A 15,673-nucleotide genomic window follows, 5' to 3' on the forward strand; every position below is an offset into this window, starting at 1 on the left:
CCTGTTTCTCAGACCTATACAGGAAGCTGAGGTAATTGCTCCCTATGACACCCTTTTCTGTTGTTCTTCTATCACTTCCACTGTCTCTATTAAAAGCTTAAAGATGCATCTAAATTTAATACTTGTATTAAATATTATTATTAAGCTTGTATTAAATATTGTACTTAACTACTTAAAAGTGAGCTCGACAGAGAAGTTAGACTTAACAAAATTGTTGATATGTCTATGTTAATATGCCAATTCAGGATACAGCCCCAGAAGGAAAATAGGATATACACACTGGGCCTGATCTCCCCAAGACTTCGGGTATGAGTTATTTATCTTGTGAGCATGAATGGTTTTTAGGCCAGTTTTCTCTCTGTTTGATTAGAGTTCAAGATGAACCACCAAGAAGCAAACATTGGTACCAGGTGCTTTTTTATGTGAGAGCTCTCATGGTTTAAGACTTTCATAATAAAGCAAGCCAGTATCGAAATATTGCTTAATACTTTGGATCTTTTTCAGAGCCTACTGACACATAAAGGAAACCAGAGAGCCTTGCAAATTGGGTATCAGGTAAATCAGTTCTAGAACTGAATGATCACTAGCCAGCAGTATGACCTTTCTGTCTTGAAGGATCTTTCCATGAAGCAGAGGATTAAACATTTCTGACTCCGGTATTACAGAGTTACAAAAAGGAAAAACTTAAAAGGCTAACTGAAATAAAATCTTCAGTGTAAGGGCGCCTGGGTGGTACAGTCAGTTGAGCGCCCAACTCTTGGTTTCCATTCCTGTTGTGATTTCTTGATCCTGGGATCGAGCCCCCAGTTGGGCTTGTACTCGGGGTGGAGTCTAAATGAGATTCTTTCTCCCTCCCCTTCTGCTCCCCCCGCCTTTCTCTCTGTCTCTCTCCTCCCCACTGAATTAATAAATAATCTTAATTTTTTTTTAATGTTCCCTGTAAGGGTCTAGCAGGGGCTTTCATGAAGGGCAGAAAAGGAATTCTAACCAGGCTCCATGATCCTAGAACTGGAAAGTTCTCTCAGCTTCTCTGGCATTCTCAAGGTCCCTTGTTGCTGCTGCTTTTTTACTGTCCCTCTTTGTGGCCCTGTTTTCCATGCTAATTCTGGGTTCCTCTGCTCCAGGTGCTTTGTAGATTCTGATCTACCTTGGGGCTGGCCCCCATCTGTGCCTTTTTCTAATCTTCCCCGATCATTCACCCATCCTCATGTTACAGATTCAGGGTCAGCGTTCACTCGGTTCAAGAGGGATGTGGAGAGGGGCGCCTGGGTGGCTCAGTGGGTTAAAGCCTCTGCCTTCGGCTCCAGGGGCCTGGGATCGAGCCCCACATCGGGCTCTGTGCTCAGCAGGGAGCCTGCTTTCTCCCTCTCTCTGCCTGCCTCTCTGCCTACTTGTGATCTCTGTCATTTGATAAAGATAAAATCTTTAAAAAAAAAAAAAAAAAAAGAGTGATGTGGAGGGTGTGGGAGTGAGCAGCCACATGGTGGCAACATAGCACCCAGCGCCGTAGGTGGTGTCAGTCTCCAGCAATGGGCTGGGAGGCCTGAGTTGGCGGGTCTGTCACACTTCTGTCTTCACAGGGCTTGGGATTATTGATTCTATAATTCTATGACCTTTATTGTTTCTATTAGCTCTATGAGTTGATTAGATTAGATTCTGTGAGTTGAGAGAGCATGTCTCTAAAGGCACTTGGATCATCTTTCCTAAAAGAGCCATGTAAATTCCTGACCTAACAACAGCCACGATTTTCCGAGGATTGCAAACCACTCAGGGTGTGATGGAAGCGCAGTTCACACTGCCGGCCACAGAGGGAGCTGTCTGCTGTGTCACCGCTTATCAGGCCTCCATTTTCCTGTGCATTACTTTCTTACCAAACTATTACCGGTTTTAGAAGCACTTGGACAGAAATAAAAATAGATAGGAGAATGTGAAGGATATTACTCTGAAACTATTCTTTAGGAATAATCTCTGCAGTTAAGGTACATTTTAACATTTTCCAAATTTTCAACTTCATAATTGCCCACAAAGCAGGAAGTAGACCTAGGGTGACAGGAAGATACATGTGTCTCAGGCCTACTTTAGTTCTTCTAGGATTACAGATAACCCAGGTTGACTTCAAATTGAGGATTCACATAACATTGATCTGTGATAATCTTATTTTATCATTGTTGGGAAATTAAACTGCTTTGCAAGAAGGGAAATGCAAAACTGCCTTAAGGGAGCCAGCGCATCAGAAAGCTTTGATTTTCTGTCTTTTGAGAGGACTCCGTGTGATAGGGGATGACACCTGGAGCACAGTAAACTCCTGCAGACGCTTCCTTATTTATAGACTTTGCCCCCAAGAACTAGTAAAGATTGAAAAACATAAAATGTCTATATAACACAATATATCCTTGAATGGGAAGTCAGCTGCCAGACGCTATCCAGTCCTTTTTCTTCCAATATCATTATGTGTTCATGAAGGTTACAAAAGCTGTGAAATTTTTATTCCATTATAATTAGATACATGGATGTTGTTAGAGTTTTCCCCAAAAATGTTACAATAAACTGAATTTCAAAGAAACTTTGAGCCAAAATTAAATTCACTATAACTGAAATTTTTCTAAATTGATTTTAAGTATATTTACCCCGATGAAATTTTAACTATAATGTAATGTATCAATCATCATAATATTTACTTTTCAAAACATATTTAATATATGATACTTGATTTTCACACCAATACTATTCATAGTTCAGGTGATACCCACTATGACAAATGAGGGAAAAGCTCAGACATTTAAGTAATTTTTTTAAAGTGGAGATGTTTCTTTTTTTTATAGACTGTTCTTTTTCTTTTTTTTTTTTTTTTAAGTCTATTTAAGTAATCTCTGCAGCCAACAGGGGGCTCAAATTCATGACCCCGAGATCAACAATTGTGTGCTCTCTCAACCAGGCCAGCCAAGCACCCCTAAGTAATTTTTTTTGAAAGAATAGGTTCTGGAACATCTCAACTCCCCTCACTTTTTATTGCTCCATTAAAAATATCTGTTGGTAAAGGGTAAAAGTTACCTATTTTAGATTGCTTACTGTATGCTAGTTACTCCTTAAGCACTTTTCAATATTTAGATGAAAAAAAAATTTTTAAAGATTTTTTTATTTATCTGACAGAGATCACAAGTTGGCAGAGAGGCAGACAGAGAGAGAGAGGAGGAAACAGGCTCTCCTTGGAGCAGAGAGCCCGATGCGGGGCTCGATCCCAGGACCCTGAGATCATGACTTGAGCCGAAGGCAGAGGCCCAACCCACTGAGCCACGCAGGCACCCCTAGATGAAAATATTTATTCTTAACTCATGTAATCCTCCCAGCACTCTATAAAATGGGTAGTACTGTTATTCTCATTTTATAAATAAGGTAACTTAACCTAGAGATACTAAATAACCTGACCAAAGTGACATTACTAGTGTCAACCTGAATAAAAAAGCTAAATTGAGGCAATTCTGAATTACCAGAAACCTAGTTTACTTGGGAATAGCAGAGGAATTGCACCTTCTCTCCGCGGCAACAGAGGGACTGTCCACACTGCTATGACCTTACACTTGTGTGCCAGATCCCACCCCTCCTGCCTCTTCTGGACACAGACTCAGCACTCTTCCCCAGGCTCCCTCCCTACTGTATTAATCCACCATTGGTTAAAACACACACACACACACACACACACACACACACACACACCCCTACCCCTACCTCACATGACCCTATTTCCTCACTATGTCTGTGTTTCCCCTCTTAGCAAAACTTTTTGAGAGTTGTCTATTCCCCTGTCTTCAGTTCTCCTGCCTTCTGCTGAGCCCACTCCACTGAAATTTTTGGCCTCATCAAGGTCTAAATAGCCTTATCAAGGTGACCTTCGGTGCTCGTTCTCTGTCCTAATCTTTCTTGATTGGATGGAGCTGATGACTCTCCCCTCCCTGAAATCCTTCTTCACTTGTCCTCCAGGACAGCACAGGACAGCACATTTAGGAATAATCTCTGCAGTTAAGATACATTGTAACATTTTCCAAATTTTCAACTTCATAATTCCCCACAAAGCAGGAGGTAGCTTTTCCTACTGTGGTTTTCCCTGTGGTTTTCCTTACCTCTTCCAGCCTCTTCGGTCTTTTTGCAACTTACCCCATTCCTCCTCTTTTCACAGACATTTAATGACTGAGTGGCCCCTGGCTCTTTTCTATCCCCATTAGTTTCACAGAATCATAGGGCTCTCAGAACCTACCTAGTAGCTGATGATGCCTTTCCTGAGCTCCAAATGCCAGGATCAAGCTCCTGTTCAACATATCTGCTTAGTTATCTAAAGGACGTCTGAACCTCAATGTGTTCCAAATTCTACTCCTGTTCTTGTCCCTCTCCACGTGCTCCTTTCCCAGATTTACCCATCTTGGTAAATTAAGTGGATACTCTATCCTTCCGATGCGTGGGTCAACGACTTGAGTCATCCTTGATAATTTACCTTCTATTGTATCTCACACCCCATCTGTCAGCAAATCCTATGGCCTCTCTATTAAAAATATATCCAGAATCTAGACACTTCTCACCAAATTTGCTATCTGCCCCCCTTCCAAGCCACTGCCCCTCCTTGGCTCCCTCCAGGCTGTTCTCAGCACAGCAATGAGAGCGATCCTGTTAATAAAATAAATGCAGTCAGGTTGTGATAACTCTTACCTCAGACCCTCCTCCAGTGGCTCCCCATCCGTCACGGGTAAAAGCCAAGTCCTTATAATCGTGACCTCTAAGCCCTATACATCTGGCCACATGCTACCACCAAACCTGCTGTTCCTGTAATTCTCCAGACATGAACCAGCCCCTGGGCCTTTACCCTTATTGCTCTATTTGTGGAGCACCCATCCCCGGGAGGTGATCAACCTCACTTTCAAGATTTTGTTCAAATGTCACTTCAGTGAAACCTACCATAACCGTAAATTACAATACCTAAATTATCTAACCCAAAGTGTAAAATATCTCTCCCCTTAACCAATTTTCCATAGCATTTTCATCATCTAACATACTATAACATTTACTCATTTATGGTATTGTCCATCACAAGTCCTAACCAAGGGTGAGGGAAACCTAGAATGAAGAGTAGAAGAAAGAGGCCATGGGTTTCAGGCCTCTAGATCAGCTGCTGTCGTGGGGCCTGTGGATCATACCACAGCAGCTACAAGTGGAACTGCTAATTGACAGAGCTTGGGATACTCTGCTGACATCTTCCAGGACATAATTTGTGTAGGGGCCAGACTGATGAGTTAAGAAGGTATGATGGAATTACCTCTCTGCTTCCTTTAAGTCTTTAAGGATGACACTAGTTTCTGCTATTTTCCTTGGGATGTTTGTAAGTTGCAGTCTGCCCACAGGAGGGATCCAAGGGAAGCTTCAGAGCCTCCCACTTGTCCTTCCCTACTATAATAGTTTTTGCTCACAGGTCAATATATGCAAGTGGGCATTCTGTCAACTTCCAAGAACTGAGTATTTCAATTATATACAAGGACCAGGGACATAAGCACGGGGTGGGTCCCCGGACTGACTAGACCCACTGTGGAGTGAACCTGGGCTGGGAGTCCATTTATTACCTGAACCCCACACACATCTGCTCTGCCAGAGGACCGTGATTTGTAGCATACTGGTTCCCGTTATCAACTAAGACCTTGTGTCCAACACTTCCCGAAGTCTGGGGCTAATTCCTTTGCCCGAGGTATGGGTACCCAAGTAAATATCTGTTGGTCCCTTTGGGGAAGGACTGGGGTAGTCATTGTCATGCAGACATGTCAAGGTGTTGAGATACTTCTTCCTGAGGACCTGGCCTTCCCTTCAGTTAGTGGGCTCTGAGTCTGAAAATTAGTTCAGATCCAAAGCTTGTCAAAAAATTTTGACTGCTTGTTGGCACAGCTGCTGTTAGCCTCCTCTTGGTCGTTTCTCTTGACTGTACGAATCAGTACATCAGAATCACCTGGAAGCCTTGTGAAACTACAGATGGCTGGTCCCCAGCCCCAGAGTTTCTAATCGAGTAGGTCTGGACTGGAGCCTGAGAACTGGTGTTTCCAGGTGACGTTGATGCCGCTAGTCCAAGACCACACTTTGAGAATCACTGGCACAGACTGATCTTGCCTCTAGGGAATCCAACCATTCCCCCAGCTCTCTGTGCATCCGTCTCTCTGCCTGTGGCTCTGACTTGGGGCTCAGTGAGGTATCTGTCCTCACCTGGCTTTTGATGGGTACCATTGTCATTTAGCCTCCCTGGGGGCAGGGATCCAGCTGTGAGTGGTCAGCACTCCAGCAGCTGGGGACCACGCCTACAGAGGTCTGGAAGGGGAGATGAGGGTGCTGCCCTTCAGACCCTCCCGCGCTTCTACCTGCATCTGTCTTATGGCCAGGGCTAATGAGGAGAGTGAGGGTTGCTTCAGGTACAAAATTTAAGGGACACCAAAAAAAAAAAAAGGCAAGATAAATATTTTGATGCGGTATTTTTAAAGATGAAAATGCAAAAAAAAAAAAAAAATGTCCATGATATGAGCAAAAATATCAACATTTGAAAGGCAGGATCAATGTTACTGATTTCTCCTTTGCCTTGGGCTCCCAGAGGGCTCATCATGGCACTGTCTTCCCTTCCTGGAAGGCAGGCTCCATGAGGGAAACAGAAGTTTTGTCTCTTTTACTCATTGATGTGCCCCCAGTATTTTAGAAGAGTTAGCCTCCTCTTGAGGCTAATAGTAGATGTTGAATAAATACTTAGTGAATGAGACACTTCAGACATTTAAAAGAAGAATGACCATTTAATCTACATTTCCACATTTCTGCCTCTTTTCTTTCCCCCTCCAGTGTTTTCCATTAGGGTTGACTGTACACAAGAGGCTCCCTTTACCTTTGAGTCAGGAGACTCAGAGTTAGTTAGGCACAACTCAGGGAAAGCACCTGACAAAAATAGGATGTATTTTATTATAAGGTCAATTGTGAGGTGTTTGAAAATATTTTTTCAATTGATTTCATCATCCCGTCTAAGGGATATACAGAGAACATGTCGCCGTATTAACCACCCTATTTGTTGTCAGCCTGCATAATTATGAGAAATAATTTCCAGAAACTGCTCTGTTGATCCCAGAAAATCGTCCTGATTACTCCCAAGTACAGATGGACTTAAAAGTTGAACCAAAAGTTGAACAGAAAAACTTGACACAGAGGGGCAATTATAATGGACAGTCAGCTGCCCACCTCTCCTGCACTCCATCCTGGGAAACCTATCTGGATCCCGAGGTTGGTGTGAGTACATGGAGAGAATGCTTCTGGGTGTGGACAGGCTGGCATTTTTGCACAGGATGCCAGGAGAGCCTGTGGCCAGAGCTGCTGGGCATTGACTCCAGTAGGGCCCTTCCTCACTGCAGGGCCTGCTGTCACCACACTTTATCTCTTTGGCACCCACAACTAATCCTAACTCCTTTTTAGCCAGTGAAGGGAACTTGGGAGTCTTTGGGTCAGATAAGAATCTCAGTGTGTTAAAGGCAACTCATATTTGCCGCAGAAAAATAAGATTGCTTGTGCCCTACCAAGGCTAGATTACAGAAGAAATTCCAAGCTCCAGATCTCCATTGTCATTTCAAAACAAAACAAAAACAAACCTGACAAATACAAGTTGAGACCTTTAAAGGGGATTAAGAGTACACTTATCAGGGGCGCCTGGGTGGCTCAGTGGGTTAAAGCCTCTGCCTTCGGCTCAGGTTGTGATCCCAGGGTCCTGGGATCGAGCCCCACATCGGGCTCTCTGCTCAGCGGGGAGACTGTTTCCTCCTCTCTTTCTCCCTGCCTGCCTCTCTGCCTACCTGTGATCTCTGTCTGTCAAATAAATAAATAAAATCTTAAAAAAAAAAAAAAGAGTACACTTATCATGATGAGTACTGAGTACTATATAAAATTATTAAATCACTATATTGTATATCTGAAACTAATGTAACACGGCATATATACTGGAATTTTTAAAAATCAGGCCTAAGAAATTTCATAAACAGGTAAACTGAGTCTTTTTCCTGTCTGTCTGTGGAATAAGAGCCATATATGCAAACTGCAGGAATGTTCATAGGGTCCCGCCCAATCATGTGTATGGACTGCTGGCTTCTCTAGCACAGAGATTCTGAGAGGAGCATATACAATGGTGAAAATGTGGGGGGATAAAGGAACTGCCTGTCACTGAGCACCTACGAAGTGTTAGGAATCATATTAGACGCTTCATATATGTGTGTGAGTCTGTATGATATGGTAGGTAGGTAGGTAGGTAGTATTTAGTTTGCACAGGAACTAGGCGAGAAAGGTATCATTAACCCTGTTTACAGAGAGACTAAGTTAGTTTTTCACAAGCACACAGCTAACCAGTGGTGTCTGGTGCAGGAGGAACTACTTGATTTCAAAGCCAGTGTGCTGCCAACTGTATCAAGACAGCTCCCCCAAGAAATGCAACTGTATCAGGGCCAAGCCAAAGTCATCTCCTATTGAGTCAGTGTGTGCTTCCAGAAAGAAAACCATGGCTCAGCCCTTTCCTGATGGTCACTGAGCTGTCCAGGCTGAGGGCGGGTCTCCTTTTCCTCTCCAAGCCCACCCTGAAGCAGGGGAGCCCTCAATGGCTTGGCCTTGGCTCAGTGCCTGGGGAGATACAGGAACACCGTGAGGGGGTTGAACCGTGCCACACCAGGTGACCATTCACAGCGTGCTGGCCTCCAGGCCCCGTCCACATATGATGGTCAGGTGTGCCCTGCCGAAGTTTCCCTTTTATTTTCATCAAATGTGCGTAAATAATTTTTTGTCCATGGAGATATTTTCCTCATTAAAAGGTTTTCAACTGTTAGGCCCTGGACAACAGGGGCGCGGCGAGTTGTTTGTTGATTTCCTGCGCTCGCTTGCTCTGGACAGTGAGGGCTCTAACAAGAGAACTGCCGGCGTGGAAGGGAATCTAGGTCAGCTTGTGCTTTCTGCTGCTCACCACTAGGGGGCATAAAGCTTCTCCGATAGAGGAACTAAAAAGGCTGGAACGTGTAAAATGCCCAGCAAAGGCTGGAGACTTGCCTGCCTGCAACTCTCCTGATGAAAACATTTCTTCCAAAACCAGTCTCGTTTGGGCACTTCAGCAGGCACACAGGCCAGCCCAGGAGAGGGCCAGGAGAACGATGACGGTGCCGCAAGGGACACGCCATTTGGTCATTATAGAAAACCTGCTCCGTCTTCTGAAGACTGAAAACGCCTACCTAAAAAGCCAGGATGTAACTGAGCTTTGAAACCCTGTGAGCCATGAGATCAGAGTCTATTTCATAAAAACCTATAATCTGAAAGAAGATGCACTTAATAATGTCATTTCTTTGGGAGGTGGGGGGCAAGCAGTCAGATTCCAATTCCACAAGATCCTCAGAAAGATTTTGCTAATCAGAAGCTTAAAACAATCCGTAGAATTTTACAGAAGCCATACCCTGCATATTTTATTGAGATATAATTGACATATAATATTGTATAAGCTTAAAACGTGCAAGCAGATTCCAATTCCACAAGATCCTCAGAAAGATTTTGCTAATCAGAAGCTTAAAACAATCCATAGAATTTTACACAAGCCATACCCTGCATATTTTACTGAGATATGATTGACATGTAATATTGTATAAGCTTAAAATGTATAGCACGTTAGTTGCATAATTGATATATTGCAACAAGATGACCACAGTAACTCTAGGTAACACCTCCATCATATCATATAATTATCATTTCTTTTTTATGGTGAGAACAATTAAGATCTAGTCTCTTAGCAACTTTCAAGTATATAATATGGTATTATTAACTATAACCATCATGCTGTGCATTAGATCTCCGGAATTTATTCATCTTCTAACCGTAGTTTGTACCTTTTGACCAACATCTCTCCAATTCACTCAGCACTCCAGTCCCTGGTACCACCATTCAACTCCCTATTTCTATGAGTGCAGATTTTTTAGAGTCCACATATAAGGAATATCATTACGATATTTGTCTTTCTCTGTCTGCTTTTTCTCACTGTAATGTCCTCAGTGATCTATCCATGTTGTCACAAACAGCAGGATGTCCTTCTTTCTCATGGCCAAATAACGTTCCATTATATATACAAACATCCTGCATTGTTCTATATATGCATGTAACACCTTACATCTTTATCCACCCATCCATCTGCTAGTGGACATTTTGGTTGTTTCCTTATCTTGGCTATTGTGAGTAATGCTGCAGTGAAGCCTGCAGATCGCTCTCCAAGATTCTGTTCTCATTTCCTCTGCTGTATACCCAAGTGACTTGCTGGATCATACAGATTTTTAATTTTTTGAGGAACCTCTGTGCTGCTTTGTATTGTGGCTGAACCAGTTTACATTCCTGCCAAGACTGCACACATGTTCCCTTTTCTCCACATCCTCGCCAACATTTAATACTTGCATTTTTGAGAACAGCCATTCTAACAGATGTGAAGTGATATCTCATTATGGTTTTGATTTGCATTTCCCTGATGATTGGTGATGTTGAAAACCTTCTCATGTACTTTTTGGCCATTTGTGTGTCTTCTTCAGAAAAATATCTATTCTGTTCCTCTGCCCATTGGTTCTTTTTCTTTTTTCCATTATGAAACAAACCCCACAATAAGTCTAGTTACCATCTGTCACCGGACAAAGTTATTACAATATTATTGACTGTGTTCCTTATGCCAAGCATTACATCGCCATGACTTAGTCATTTTATAGATGGAAGTTTATACCTCTTAATCCCTTTCACTGACTGCGCCCACTGCCCCAACCCATCCCAGGCGCTCACTCAACGCTCCCGGTCTCCCAGGGGAAGGATCCTTAGACTCCTCTTTCTCTAAGCTGTGCTGTCTTAGGGGGGGAAGGGTAATGTGGGCCAAATTCCTCTTACCTACTCAAACGCATCCAAACTCTTTTTTGTTTTGTTTTGTTTTGGTTTGGTTTCCTTTTTGTTTTTGCCCCAACAGAGTGCTGGAACTTCTTCTGTAGACCCTGGAACTTCTACATAGTCTCCCTTGTTTGTGGTATCTGCCCAAGTCCACATTTTCTGGGTTCTCCTGGACTACAGCAAGCTGAAAGGAGTTGGAGCCAGCTGACAGGCTGCTGGCCGTTCCACAGCCCATACTAGGGTCTGTCGATTGCCCAATGCCCAGGTAGCGGGTCCTTTGGTGTATGCTGCTGGGCCCCACAGCTCCCGCAGAATCCCTTCTGTTTGTGGATAGTTGCCAAATTTATGATGTTAAAAGGGACAAAAATGAGGAGCAACTTAGGCTGCCATGTTGCTGATGTCACTCCTCCCAATAACCTGCATATTGGCTATCCGTACTTTAGCATCCATTCAGGTGTGATGATGAAAAGAACATGAGATTGGGTGCTAGACAAGCTGCTACTCTCTGGCTTTGGGACTGCCAGAGTACTTAATCTGAACATCAGCAAAACGGCAGAGTATCTCCTCTATAGAATTGCTCAACACCGACAAATATTTATCAAAGACCTACAGTGTGCCAGCATTGTGCTAGGCCCCAAGGATGAGCCAGCCCAGTGATCACACAGCCATGACTGGTCCTTGCCTCCCACACATCACATTGCAGTGAGAGTCATATCACCAGGAGGGACTTACCTTATGTGACTGCACCGTGGCCAGCACATCACAGCATGTCACACATGTTACTCATTTTCTCCCATCCTTTCCCTCCTTGTCTCTTCCTCCTCAAAAATATTGACTGTAGGGCCAGGTCAGGATTCCCCTGGGCAGTGTGGCTTCCTAGAAACACAGAGGAGATTGATTCATACTTTACTTTTTACCTGTCTTTACTTAGCATTTACTATTGCCAGGCTGTGCTAATCTTGAGGGATCTGTAGTAGATATCTGTCATGTTTTTTCTGGCCACCATTATCTGATTCACCTTCCTCATTTGAGAAATGTCCCCACCTTCTCTGACTAGGCTGCAAACATCAACAACTCACCTTCCCAGTTTCTCCTGCTTTCAGATTCTTGGTACTTTGAGGCTCAGCCAATCAGATGCATGTACCGCAGGGTGATTTGGGACCCAGAGGAGCCTCAAAGGAAGTAGGAAGGAAGTAGGAGGGTGGATCACCCACCAAGAGGGAGCACTATGGCAGATGCTGTAACAGCCTCTAGTTTCTGGCAACAGTCGGCAGTGCCAGTGGGAAGGCAGTGCCTTTTGGTGTCAAGTGGCCTATTTCGTGTTGTGGCTTAGACTGTGGCCATAGCTGCTTTTAATTTCCTTTCTTCACATGTATTTTCAAGCTTGACTTTCTGATCTCCCTACTGGTTCAGCGAGCTATCCAATTGCTTTTAGCAAAATCCTTGTGTATTTAAATCAACACAGGTAGATTTTGTTCCCAGGAACCCCAGTTGACCCAGGAGGAAAAATGAGTAAGATTCTGACCTCTGTCTCTTAGGAGATCTACCCATAAATGATTTTGATGCAGTCTGTGGAATGAAGGAAAGATGGGACATGTTGGGGGATATCTCCTACACTGGATGGTGAGAATCAGTAATGAACACCCAGCGTTACTGGCCACAGGGAATTCGGTGTATTGGGAGAGATGGACTCATCGATAGATAATGGCATAGCAATGTCATAAAGACAGAACCAGAGATGTGGACAGGGTGTGAGGGAAGCACCACGGAGGGATACAACCCCGCTGAAGGCAGGTGGGAATGCTGATTGAAGAAGGCTTCGAGCTTTGTGCAGTGGCAGTATCGTAGCCAATGAGGTTTATCCGAGGCGCGATTATTGCTAATTGAAGAAGGCTTCGGAGAAGATGATGCCATGTTTGAGCCAAGTCTTCGAAGAAGAATAAATGTAAGTCAGACCAAAGCAGAGGAGTCTGGGACAAAAGAAGGCATTCCCTTGTGCAAGAGCCAAGGCCCAGAGGAGAGCTTTTCGACATGGGGTTTGTGCAGTCACACAGGTTGGTGTTGCTAGAACCACCAACCTGTGGTTGCAACCTGTATTCCCTGTGAAGAATACGAAAATTGTCATGGGTACAGGACTGAATGTGAGGTAAGAATGGGAAACAGCTGCCTAGATAAATGGGAGACAGTGTGGACCAGGGATAAGGAAAAAGATTCAGGGGTGCAGAGGGCCCAGGAGAGGCTGGATACCATGGTATTTTAGTGAAGCCAGCCCACAGGGTCATCACATTTTCTCCAGAAATATTTAGCTACCTGTGTATAGCAGTAAAGAAGAGCCTTGGTCCAGAATTAGGGTTTTGTTATGAAAATGAAGGCAGACATCTGAATTTGGAAGCCCTGATCTTGGACCAGGTTTGCTCAGGTGTAACTACGCATGCAGCTGCAGTCTGCCATTGGTTCGATGAGGGAGGAGATTTAGGACAGGCATGAGGAGGATGGCAGGGGACAGGCTGGACTGAAATCTGTGATTATATTTTGACATTTAATTGATTTTATAATCACAATTTTCTTTTATGCTCAAAACATAATGACCCTTGCATCAGGGCATGAAATGGATTTGGGCCATATGTCACAGATTTCAGTCAAGCCTATACTCTGCCACCATCCGAGCCCCTGTCCTAAAAAAATAATCTCAATTCACTAACCACTAATCTTGATTCACTAAGCAATTCACTAATCACGTTTTTATAGTATATTGCACAGCATTCATTTCCCCTATGAGGAAAATGTATAAACACTTCTCAAACATTTTAAGGAAAAAATTTGAAATAATTATACAAACAATTTACTGAGGGCTTTCATGTATATAAAGCATTTATATAATCTTTATAAAAGCCCCCTGAGGTAGGCATGATTATTAACCCATTTCACAGATGGAAGAACTAGAGGGCAGAGAACTTAAGTGGTTGGTCCAAGGTCACACAGGGGGCAGTTGGGAAAGCAACAGTCTGAATACAGGTGGTCTGCTCCAGAAGCAGAGCCCTCAACCACTCAACTCCACTCCCTCCCCTTGGAAATGTCACTTCTTCTTCCCTGTTATGAGTTGAATTGTGTTCCTTCAAAATTCACATGTTGAATCCCTAACCTCTGTACCTCAGGATATGATTGCATTTGGAGAAGGTGCCTTGAAAGGGGTGCTTGTGCTAAAATGAGTCCATCTGAGTGGGCTCTAAACCAATCTGACTAGGGGCCTTATAAGAAGAGGCGATTTTGACACAGACACGTACAGAGGGAGGATGGTGTGAAGACACAGGGAGAGAGAACCATCGATAAGCCAAGGAGAAGGGCCTCATGAACTTCTAGCCTTCAAAACCCAAAGAAAACAGATTTGTGTTGTTTAAGCCCCACAATCTGTGGTATTTTGTTACAGTAGCCCTAGAAGACTATACCCTCATTGACCATTGGTTAGGAAGGAGCAGAAGGAGGAGGAAAAATAGAAATTAATCTTTTAAGTGAATTCCCATCCTTATTTAAAACACAAAATATGTACATTTCACTAGTTAAGTGAAACTTAATTGGATTATGCTTTAAGCAAATTAATCTGGAATTCAGTTCTATATTGGGAGTCAAATACAGCAGGATGGATCTTCATTTATATTGAAGTAGTGTCAAAGGCAGGAAAGGGCAGCTTAATTAAGGCCAAAGTGTGTTTGTTAATTAGTTGTCATCCTCTCCACTGAGCCTACCAAAGGATGCCATAAACAATTAGGGAGAATGGATTTATTGATGGAAAGATGAGGTAAGCTGAACATTAAGTGCCCTGTGTTTCCTTCGAGGGCACAGTCCTTTCATTAATAATGAATACTGTCTTTCCTTCTGTCTTCTAAGTTTCCCACTACACTGGAATTATTGGTGTGAAACATGAGGCCTCCAGGAGTTATAGGCCATTGAGAGATTCTTAGAAAGGGCATTAGCGTCGTATTCCAGAGGAAAAGTAATTGCCAGCATATTTATTTTTTCTCTAATGAATTAGAACCCACATGTGTTTAGTACCAACTACCTGCAAGATGGCTCCTGGAGGCTTCACGGTGGACAGGATTCTGGAAGTACTCAGAACTGAGGCCCCGTGGACGTCTGTTTTCCGAGAAATAAATTAGCAAGTATACCAGTCACAAGTATGAATTGTTTGGAGATTGAAAAATCTTGTTTATAGATTTGGAAAAACTCAAACTCTGACCAGTTTATCCTATTTTCAGTTCCTGTTCCATGCTTTACAGAGCCATGTGTTTTATGTTTGGAAAGTTTTTAAAAGTTTAAAAACAGTTTGATTAAATGTTCCATTTTTACAGAAATGATTGTCTTTTCTTTCTCTATGTCTGAAAGCTCTAGTTCTCCTTTTACTAACTTATTTCTCACTGGCCTTGACGAGTATCAACATTCTGTGTAGACTAACACAGGATTGACATGATGTGTAGCCCTAGAAAACTCCATCACAGGTCAGGGAAATGGTCAAAACAATTTTTCTTCTCCTCAAATGTCATTGACTTTGGAAAATAAGACCAATCAATGTGCCGGCATGAAAAAGCTACTAGATTCAGAGTTGGGGGGAAGGAGGAGTTTTATAATTTCAGGAAACACTGTACAGTGGCTGGCAGTCAGTCCAACTTTGAATGAATGAATGAGAAGAAAAGGAAGGGAAAGTTCAGGGAAAAGTGGCAAAAAACAGAGGAGAGAAATAGACGGAGAC

General features: G+C 43.1%; 1 pseudogene; it reads left to right on the top strand.

The window, feature by feature from the left end:
- Window positions 1–12,751: 12,751 nt before the first annotated feature.
- Window positions 12,752–12,820, top strand: LOC131834878 (U4 spliceosomal RNA; annotated as a pseudogene).
- The last annotated feature ends 2,853 nt before the right edge of the window (window positions 12,821–15,673 follow it).

This window comes from Mustela lutreola, chromosome 6 (assembly GCF_030435805.1).
Source record: "Mustela lutreola isolate mMusLut2 chromosome 6, mMusLut2.pri, whole genome shotgun sequence".
Taxonomy (NCBI): Eukaryota; Metazoa; Chordata; class Mammalia; order Carnivora; family Mustelidae; genus Mustela; species Mustela lutreola.